We start from the raw sequence: 10,317 nt of genomic DNA, 5'->3' as shown, positions 1-10,317 counted from the left end.
TTGAAGGAAGATGTCCAAGCTGCTCTGAAGGCATTGAAAAAAAAAGTCTCCAGCATTGACAGAATACCAAATCAGATGTTTCAAAAAAAAAAAAAAAAAAATGCAATCCTGAAAGCACTCACTCATCTCTGCTAGGAAATTTGGAAGACAGTTACTGGTCAAGCTACTGGAAGAGAGTCATATTTGTGCCCATTCCAAAGAAAGGTGATCCAACAGAATGCAGAAATTATCGAACAATATCATTAATAGCACTCAAAGGTAAAATCTTGCAGAAGATATTTCTAAAACAGTGGCAGCAGTACATCAACAGGGAATCAGCAGAAATTCAAGCCGGATTCAAAATAGGATGTGGAATGAGGGACATCATTGCTGATGTTGGACGGATCTTGGCTGAAAGCAAAGAACACCAGAAAGATGTTTCCTGTGTTTTATTAACTATGCAAAGGCATTCAACTGTGTGGATCATAACAAAGCATGTGTAGCATTGTGAAGAATGGGAATTCCAGAACATTCAATTGTGCTCATGCAGAACCTGTACATAGACCAACGGGCAGTTGTTTGAACAGAACAAGGGGACACTGAGTGGTTCAAAATCAGAAAAAGTGTGCATGATGGTGTGTCCTTTCACCATACTTATTCAATCACTATGCTGAGCAAATAGTTCCGGACAAATTACTATACGAAGAAGAACAGAGCATCAGTATAAGAGAAAGACTCATTAGCAACTTTCCATATGCAGATGGCACAACTTTGCTTGCTGAAAGGGAGGGAGATCTGAAGCACTTACTGACGAAAATCAAAGACCACAGCCTTCAGTATGGATTACACCTCAATATAAGGAAATGAAAAATCCTCACGACTGGACCAATAAGCCAAGTCATGATAAACTGAGAAAGTAATGAAGTTGTTAAGGATTTCATTTTACTTGGATCCACAATCAAGCCCTGTGGTAGCAACAGTCAAGAAATTGGATGACTCACTGTGTTGGGTAAATCTGCTGCAAAAGACCTCTTGCAAGTGTTAAGAAAGCACTGATGTCAGTTTGAGGAGGACTAAGGTGCACCTGACCCAAGCCATAGTATTTTCAATCACCTCATATGCATGAGAAAGCTGGACAATGAGTAATGAAGACTGGAGAAGAATTGATATCTTTGAAGTATGACGTTGGTGAAGAATTTTGAATACACCATGGACTACCAGAAGAAAGAACAAATCTGTCTTGGAACAAATACAGCCAGAATGTTCCTAGAAGCAAGGATGGCGAGAATCCATCTCACATATTTTGAACATGTTTTCCCGGAGCAGGACGTCTAGCTTGGTAAAGCAGGTCAACAAAAAAGGAGGAAGACCCTCAATTATATAGATTGCACAGTGACTGCAACAATGGGCTCAAACATTGTAAAGATGGTAAAAGTCTGGGAAGTGTTTCTTTCTGTTGTAACTAGGGTTGCTATGAGTTGGAGCCGACTGGACGGCACCTAACAAGAATAAAAACAAAGCATGTGTTTGCTGCTGAGTAGTTTTGTCAGCTTATTTGCTGTCTGTAGAATATTAGGAGTGTGAAACAGGAATTCAGGGGTACATGATTTATTGAGGGAGTGCTCTTCAGGATGGGAAAAAGAAAGTAGCCAGCAATAATGTGTTCTTGGGTAAAGTCTAGATTTAGCATGACTCATGTGACTCGGGAGCTGGAGTGTAAATCACATAGCGTTGTCCTTGAGTCAAAGGATTTGGAATTTTACACCTTCAACCCCCTCCAGTCAGTCATTGGCTGCTGCTGGGAATGGAGTGGTTGCATAATCTACTAGATGTCTCTAAACCAAGTGCAATTCTCTGAAGATGGTCACAGGGATAAACTATTGGGCAGCTGGGTCCAGTGGCTGTAAAAAAGGAAATGGGAAAATAAAGCAGTTAGTTAGTTGAAATACCGAGATCATGTACTGTTGTTATTAGGTGCTGTCAAGTCGATTCTGACTCATAGCAAACGTATACACAACGGAATGCAACACTGCCTGGTCCAGTGCCATCCTCACAATCAGTGTTATGCTTGAGCCCACTGTTGCAGCCGCTGTGTCAATTCATCCCATCGAGGCCCTTCCTCTTTTTCACTGACCCTCTGCCAAGACTGATGTCCTCCTCCATGGGCTGGTCCCTCCTGATAACAGGTCTAAAGTATGTGAGGTGGAGTCTTGCCATCCTTCATTCTAAGGAGCATTCTGGCTGTACTTCTTCCAAGACAGATTCGTTCTTTCTTCTGGCAATCCATGGTATATTTAACATTCTCTGCCAACACCATAATCAAAGGCCTGAATTCTTCTTTGATCTTCCTTATTCGTTGTCCAGCTTTTGTATGCATATGAGGAGATTGAAAATACCATGGCTTGGGCCAGGTGCACCTTAGTCTTCAAGGTGACATCTTTGCCTTTTAACACTTTAAAGAAGTTTTTTGCAGCAGATTTTCCCAACACAGTCTGTCCTTTGATTTCTTGATTTCTGCTTCCATCAGTGTTGATTGTGGGTCCAGGTAAAATGAAGTCCTTGACTATTTCAATATTTTCTCCATTTATAATGATTTGGCTTATTGGTTCAATTTTGAGGATTTTTTGTTTTTTTTTACATTGAGGTGTAATTCATACTGAAGGCTGTAGTCTTTGATCTTCATCAGTAAGTGCTTTAAAACCCCTTGGCTTTCAGCTAGCAAGGTTGTCATCTGCAAATCAAAGGTTCTTAATGAGCCTTCCTCCAACCCTGATGCCAAGTTTTCAGCATGCTCAGTAATCATGTGTTACCCTTTCCAGTGTTTTTGTAGAGCAAGACAGAAAAAGAAAGACTGAAAGAAGGGAGAAGGAACAGGCTCAATCATTTCAATGGAAATTCCTTTATGTTGATGAGCGGTGTTTGAAGCATGGAACCACCTGTGTTTTAACAATTCCTCCTATATCTTGCCCTTCACCTAGTCTACTAACTTATCCACCATCTCTTAAAGTTGGATCCCATTTTCAGACATGGATAGCAACTGAATCCATATAATTTTGGCTGAGTGAGCGGATAATATAGAATAAGTTAAGACTAAATATTTGAAAACACAGGAGCCTAGATAACATTTTGAATGAATGAGTAAAAAAGTCTTTACAGGTAGAGGAATGTGTTTAATTGAAATGGCATTGGACTGGAAGATCTAAAGATCCAGGGTTTCAGCAGCTTCAGTTAGTTTTCACATAATTACTTTCTTGAAAAACAGGTGCATTACAAGGCTTAGGAGTCTAATAGAACTGAGTAATACATCAATACAATACAGAACTATGTTTCTTTCTTTCTTTTTTTTAAATCTGCATCTATGTGTAGGAGCCCTGGTGGCTCAGTGATTAAGGTGGCACCACTTCCCTAAAGATTATAAAACCAGAAGCAAACCCACTGCAGTCGAGTCTGACTCGTAGCTACCCCTTATGGTTTCCAATACTGTCAAACGTCACAGAAGCAGAGTGCTGCCTTTTTCCTCCTGCGGAAGCTACGATCATTTTCAACCGATGACTTTTACAGTTAGTGGTCGATAATTATAACCAGTGTGCCAGGCCTGGAAACCCTACGGAGGTAACTCTTATAATTCTTATAAATCGGACGGACTCGACCGCAAATGGTAGGTTTGACACTTTTTACTGATTTTGGCAAATGCAATCAAGTTGTATACATACATATTTTGATCATCCTCTCCCTTATTTACATGTTCCTGGGGTCGTTAAGAGTCGGAATGGACTCAAGGCGAAGAGTTTGGATTCATTTTCAGGCCTTCTACGAAGTGCTAACAAAAAAAGGAACTGAAATTCAGTGAGAGAACCTAGGAACTGATGCAGTAAGCAATTCCATTATGCTACATGCTTTTGCACTTATGATTCATTTCTGCTTTGATATTCCGTATTACGTGTGTGTAGGGGGAAGGGAGGAATGTTTTTAATCACAAGAAATATGAAAAAGTCCTGTAAAAAAAGAATCAGTACACTGTACGAGGAAGGTTTCTGCGTGCAGCGAAAGGTTTCGGCTCGGTAACCTAACGGTAACGGAAAGGATGGCGGTTGGAATTCACTCACCGGCACCCTGGAAGAAAAGGCCTGGCCATTTGCTCCCTTAAAAATCGTTGCTTGCTATGGAGATGATTCCGACTCAAGGTGACCCCATGTGTTGGCTGTAATCTTAATAAAGCAGATGGCCAGGCCTTTACTACCGTTGGAACTAACAATCGCTATTGTGCCCCTTTGGTTCCGTTAAAGATGAAACGCAAGAAAGCACTCCCGCTACCGTGGAGTCCATTCAGACTCATAGCTATAATCTTTATAGAAGTAGACTGCCAAATCTTTCTCCCGCGAAGCGCAGTGGTGGGTTCCAGCCTCAGATCTTTTTAGCTGGCAGCCGAGCGCTTAACCACTGTGCCACCAGGTTTCCCCATAAAGATTGAAGCCTAGGAAACCCTACTAAGCAGGTCTCCTCTCTTTACAAGTGGCGTATCCATGTGTAGAAATCAACCTAGATGACAACGGGAATACCCATTCTGCACCAGCAGGGAATTTCTTACCTTCCCACATTCCAGTTTCGTGTTTTCCTTCTATCTCCCACAGTGAGAGCCCTGTTTTCCAAGAACCTCAATATATGTACTCACTTACTCAAGCTAAAAGTTACACGAAGTAATATCAGAATTGCTACACCCATGAACCAAACAAACAAACCAACCCACTGCCGTCGAGTCGATTCCGACTCATAGCGACCCCATAGGACAGAGTAGAACTGCCCCCATAGAGTTTCCAAAGAGCGCCTGGTGGATTCGAACTGTGGACCCTTTAGTTAGCAGCCGTAGCACTTAACCACTATGTTACCGGGGTTTCCGGTACATCCATAGCAATGTTTTTTTTTTTTTTTTTTTTTTTTTTTTTTTAAAAAAGCAAAACTCAGTTACATAGAGTTTGATATTCGTGATCTTTTTTTGTCTTACAATGAGAATAAAGCATTTTCTTGAATGAGGTCTCTCTTTTTTCTCAAATGTGGATATGTTACTCTTCTGAAATACGTTAGCTTTGTTCGTTTCCATTTGTATTCATATTTAGAGCATTCTCTCACACACACTTGACTTAATTAATTAATTTGCCTATGTGAAACATTAAGATGTTCCCAAGAGTCAAAAGAATACAGAAAGTTACATTCAGACAAGTTGCAAAAGAATCTTACGTCCCGCGACTCAGCCAGGTGATGGAATGAATGGAAGCAGGTTCCGGGCAGTCTGGTGGAAGGTCACCGACCAGGAACAATGTCTTTCTTTCTAGAACTAAGGTATTCTTCTCTTGGTGTATTGGTGTCTGAGAAAGTGCAGTTTAGGGAGTTTGGAAACAGTGAAGTTGACTACAAGGTAATCTTGTCTTGATGACTGTTTTCCAAGACTAAGAGAACAGCTATGAAGGTTCCTCCAAAAGAGAGCCTTTACGGGGGATAGAGCTGAGCGGTAGAGTCAGTGCTAGCCATGCATGAGGACCGGCGATTCCATGTCCCGTACTTAACAGTTCTCCTCCCTCTCAAAACGCACTCATAGATTTCAGAAACTTGCTTCTTTCTTAATCTGACTTGTTTTGTCCTTGGTGTTTTTTTCTTAACTGACTTGTTGGGACACTGGTGCTCAAGTAAAGTTATTTGATGTCATTCTTATTCATACATTCTCTCCGAGCACTTTCATTACTCACTGGTACATGGGCCACCAGCTGCACTTCCCAAAGACTAACCAGACTGTTTCAGACAATTTGGGGAAAAGTGGAGTGTCAAGAAGCTAGAGTATCTGAAAGAAGAAAAACCTGCTCCAACACTTGGGAAATATCCTTGTACATTCTTTGGGCTGGACAACTCAGAATTCTGAAATAATGTTAGGTGAAGAAGAATTCATTCCTGCCAAAGAGGAGAGCCATTTTCTCATCCTATCTTGTTCTCTGGCATGCTCTAAGATGTTGAGAAGTTGATGTTCCACCCAGATTTGGGCTGGAGATGCAAAGACTTGGGCCCTGTCTTGCCTACCTCTCATTCACAGTCATGGATATGGAGCAGAAAGAAGCCATTGAAGTGCATAGCAACGTCTTTGTCTACCTGACCTGAATGAACTCAGTGTCTGGGTGTGGTTGGGTGAGCCCCATCTGTGAAGAAGCTGCAAAAGCAGAAATGGAGTACAAATCCTAAACACTCAAGGGTCAAAAGAGGAGAGAACAGTCACATTAACCCAAAGACCTCGGATAAGGTCTACACTGTTTCAGGACAGTTGCCATATCCTTGTGGAACAATTCTAGCTTCTGTATAAATAATTTTAATTATTGAGCTGAGAATTGAGCTTGATGAATCAATGTGAATTTGATTATGCAATCTAGAATATGAACTAAAATTTTTTGTGTGTTTTGACCTAAACCTGGAGAAAATCCTGTAGAGAGACCTTGTAGAGGAAGACTTGAAGGTGAGAAAAGGCTATTTTGTCCGTAGGAAAGTGGGGATCGGTTACGATAGAGGAGGTGAGAATCCAAGAGACTGGAGACCTTTCATAATGCATCATCCCCTTTTCTCTTCTTTCCAAAAGCTGCAACTATCCACCTTCTAAAATTCTGAAAAGGCCATTCCTAAGACAATTTTGAGGTCACCTACTTGACTTGCAAAGGACTCACCTATATTGCCTCTGCTCGTACAGTAACCAAAAAAAAAAAAAAAAAAAAAAACCCGACCTGATGCTGTCGAGTGGATTCTGATTTATAATGGCCTTTTATCCATTGGGCTTCCAAAAATGATGGATTTGAATTGCAGACCTTACACTTAGCAGCGAAACTGTTAACCACCAACACCGAGATCCACACCTATACTTTAAAAAAAGAAAGAAACTTGCCTTTGAATCAATTCTGACTCACAGGGATCCTACAGGATAGAGTAGAACTATCCCATAAAGTTTCAATGGATCGGCTAATTGATTCAAACTACTGACCTTTTGGTTAGCAGCCTGAATGCTTAACCATTGCTCCACCAGGACTACGACTGAGGAAAATGTGGCTGAGTATGTAGTTATTATTGATTGTACAGTCTCTGACTTTCTGTGGTTACACCCCCTCCCCCTTTAGACTCCCTTTGAGCTAAAAGCAGTACGTGAAGTGTAGAGGAGTCAGATAGAATTCTTTAGGAAGAAGTTAATTTTCAGTAGATTTCATCTAAGTGTAGAAATACATGGAACAAACAAATAGGAATTTGATTCATTTACTCTTTGCATTTCAAGCAAAATCTAGCAAATTTCACCAGTTGCAGTGGTGATTTATCTCAAAGCAGCTGGCTCATCTGATATTACTCTCAACACTGCTCCTACCACATCTGTGCACAGAAATTGGGAAGTCTCTGTTGGTGTAATTTCCTCTTTCATTCCAGAGAGACCAATTCTGAAAGATGAGCTGTCACCCAACTGAATGTTTTTATTAATTTTCCATTCTTCTCTTTATTTTCAGTCACACCATGGTCTGTTTTCAGACTACAACACTCTGGCATATACACTAAGTGTCGTCTGGCTTTTCTAGCCTTCCTAATCTTGTTTACCACATGGAAATTTGAGTTACAAATAATAATATTAATTTCACTTCCCCGTTTAGCCGATTTGTTGGCAGAAAACTTCCCTGATATAGTGGAAGATGAGAGGATGTCTATCCAAGATGCTCATCAAATGCCACATAAGGTAGATCTCAAAAGAAAGTCGCCAAGACATGTTATAATCACACTTGCCAAAACCAAAGATAAAGAGAGAATTTTAAGAGTGGCTAGGGATAAAGGAAAACTCACCTAAAAAGGGGAGTCAATAAGAATCAGCTCAGACTGCTCAGCAGAAACCATGGAGGCATGAAGGGAAAGGGGTGACTTATATAAAGTGTTGAAAGAAAAAACTTGCCAGCCAAGAATCACATATCCAGCAAAACTGTCTCTTAAATATGAATGAGAAATTAGGACATTTTTAGATAAACAGAAGTTTAGAGAATTCATAAAAACCAAACCAAAACTACAAGAAATACAAAAGGAGTTCTCTGGCTAGAAAATTAATAATATCAGATATTAACCCAAGACTAGAACACAGGGCAGAGTAACCAGATGTCAACCCAGAGAGTGAAATCACAAAAATAAATCAAGACAAAAAAGTACTCAAAACAGGGAAAAAACTACGTCATTATGTCAAAAAAGACAACATTAAATCAATAAACAGGGACTAAGAATGTAGTAATAGATCTTTCATATGGAGAGGAAGTCAAGGTGATATAAAAAAATAAAAGTTAGGATTAAACTTAGAAAAATCGGGGTAAATACTAAGGTATCCACAAAGAAGACTAACAGTCCTACTCATAAAAATAAAATACAAGAAAAAAAAGACTCAGCAAAAACAAAAACGACAACAAATAAGAGGAAAAGACAATATGTAAAGATAAACTACTCAGCACAAAAAATTAAGTGGGAAAAAAAAACTGTCAACAACACACACAAAAAGATATCAAAATGACAGCACTAAACACATACCTATCCGTAATTACATTGAAAGTAAATGGACTAAATAAATAAAGAGTGGCATAATGGATTGAAAAACAGGACCCATCTATATATTGCCTACAAGAGACACACCCTTAAACTTACAGGCAAAAACAAACTGAAACTCAAAGGATAAAAAAAATACATCAAGCAAACAACAATCAAAAAAGAGCAGGAGTAGCAATATTAATTTCTGACAAAATAAACTTTAAAATTAAATCCACCAGGAAGGATAAGGAAGGACACTGTATAATGATTAAAGGGGCAATATACCAGGAGGATATAACCATATTAGGTATTTATGCACCCAATGACAAGGATTCAAGACACATAAACTCTAACATCTTTGAAAAGTGAGATAGACAGGTCCACAATAATAGTAGGAGACTTCAACACACCACTTTCGGTGAAGGACAGAACATCCAGAAAAAGCTCAATAAAGACATGGAAGATCTAAATGCCACAATCAACCAATTTGACCACATAGACATATACAGAACACCATACCCAACAGCAACCAAGTATACATTCTTTTCCAGTGCACGTGGGACATCTTCTAGAATAGACTACACATTAGGTCATAAAGCAAGCCTTAGCAGAATCTAAAACATTGAAATATTACAAGGCATTTTCTCTGACGATAAGGCCGTAAAAGTAGAAATCAATAATAGGAAAAGGAGGGAAAAGAAATCAAATACTTGGAAACTGAACCATACCATGTTCAAAAAAGACTGGGTTATAGAAGACATTAAGGATGAAACACACTACCTAAACTAACACAAACTGAGGTTGAAAATCTGAACAGATCTATAACAAGAGAAGAGACTGAAAAGGTAATAATAATAATAATAATAATAAAAACTCCCCACAGGATGAGTCCTTGAAGGTGCTGGACTCTTGGCACCACAGAGGCACTGTCGTTGCTACTGACCTCTCTGCAGATGTACTGTTACCACCAAAAGTTGGCCCACTTGAAACACCAGGGAAACTCAGCCACCAATATGTCCACGTATAAACTTTCCATGATCAGACATGGGAAGGGTGCTTGCAAAAAGAGAAGTGCTTTTGTAGGTGGGTGGACCAGGAACTTAACAACAAAAGAATGGAGGAAGCTGGGAACTGTGGGAAGCAACTCAAGGGAGTAAACTTCGAGTTTGACTTTGTATTCATGTCCATTCTGAATTGGTCCATCCATGTGGCCTGTCTGATCCCAGAGGAATTCAGGTAGGAGTGGGTTCCTGTGGAAAGCTCCTGGCTTCACTACGGAGCCTGGACTGGTCTCAACTGGGAGCAAATGGCTTTTAATCATGGAAAAGAACAGGTGAGGCTCTGAGAAAATGCTACAATGAGACCCCGCCTCCTTTCCAGTAGTCCCTTCTGTCCTACCAGGAGATCTAAAATGACGGGAAGTATAAAGTGTGCGACTTGCCTGTGGATCAGCTGCCACCATCTGAAAGCCTAAAGGATGTTCTGGGGACTTTTTCCCTATTGGAATGAAAGGATTGCTCCAGAAGTATTAAGTGGCAAAACCATTCTGATATCTGCTCATGGAAATAACAGTAGGGCACTCATGAAGCATCTGGAAGGTATCTCGGAAGAAGACATTCTCAACATCACTCTCCCTACTGGTGTCCCAATTCTCCTGGAATTGGATGAAAACCTGCATGCCATTGGACCTCACCAGTTCCTAGGCAACCAGGAGGTGATGTAAGCAGCCATTAAGTAGAGGATCAAGTAAAAGTTAAGCGAGCTGAAAAATAG

The 10,317-nt window shown here is 40.1% G+C and overlaps 1 pseudogene; it reads left to right on the top strand.

Annotated features, from left to right (window-relative positions):
- The first annotated feature begins 9,557 nt into the window (after positions 1–9,557).
- LOC126077784 (bisphosphoglycerate mutase-like) lies at positions 9,558–10,317 on the top strand (annotated as a pseudogene).

This window comes from Elephas maximus, chromosome 1 (assembly GCF_024166365.1).
Source record: "Elephas maximus indicus isolate mEleMax1 chromosome 1, mEleMax1 primary haplotype, whole genome shotgun sequence".
NCBI classification, from domain to species: Eukaryota; Metazoa; Chordata; class Mammalia; order Proboscidea; family Elephantidae; genus Elephas; species Elephas maximus.
Note: the sequence above shows the minus strand (reverse complement) of the source record. Positions and strands in the feature narration are given on the sequence as shown.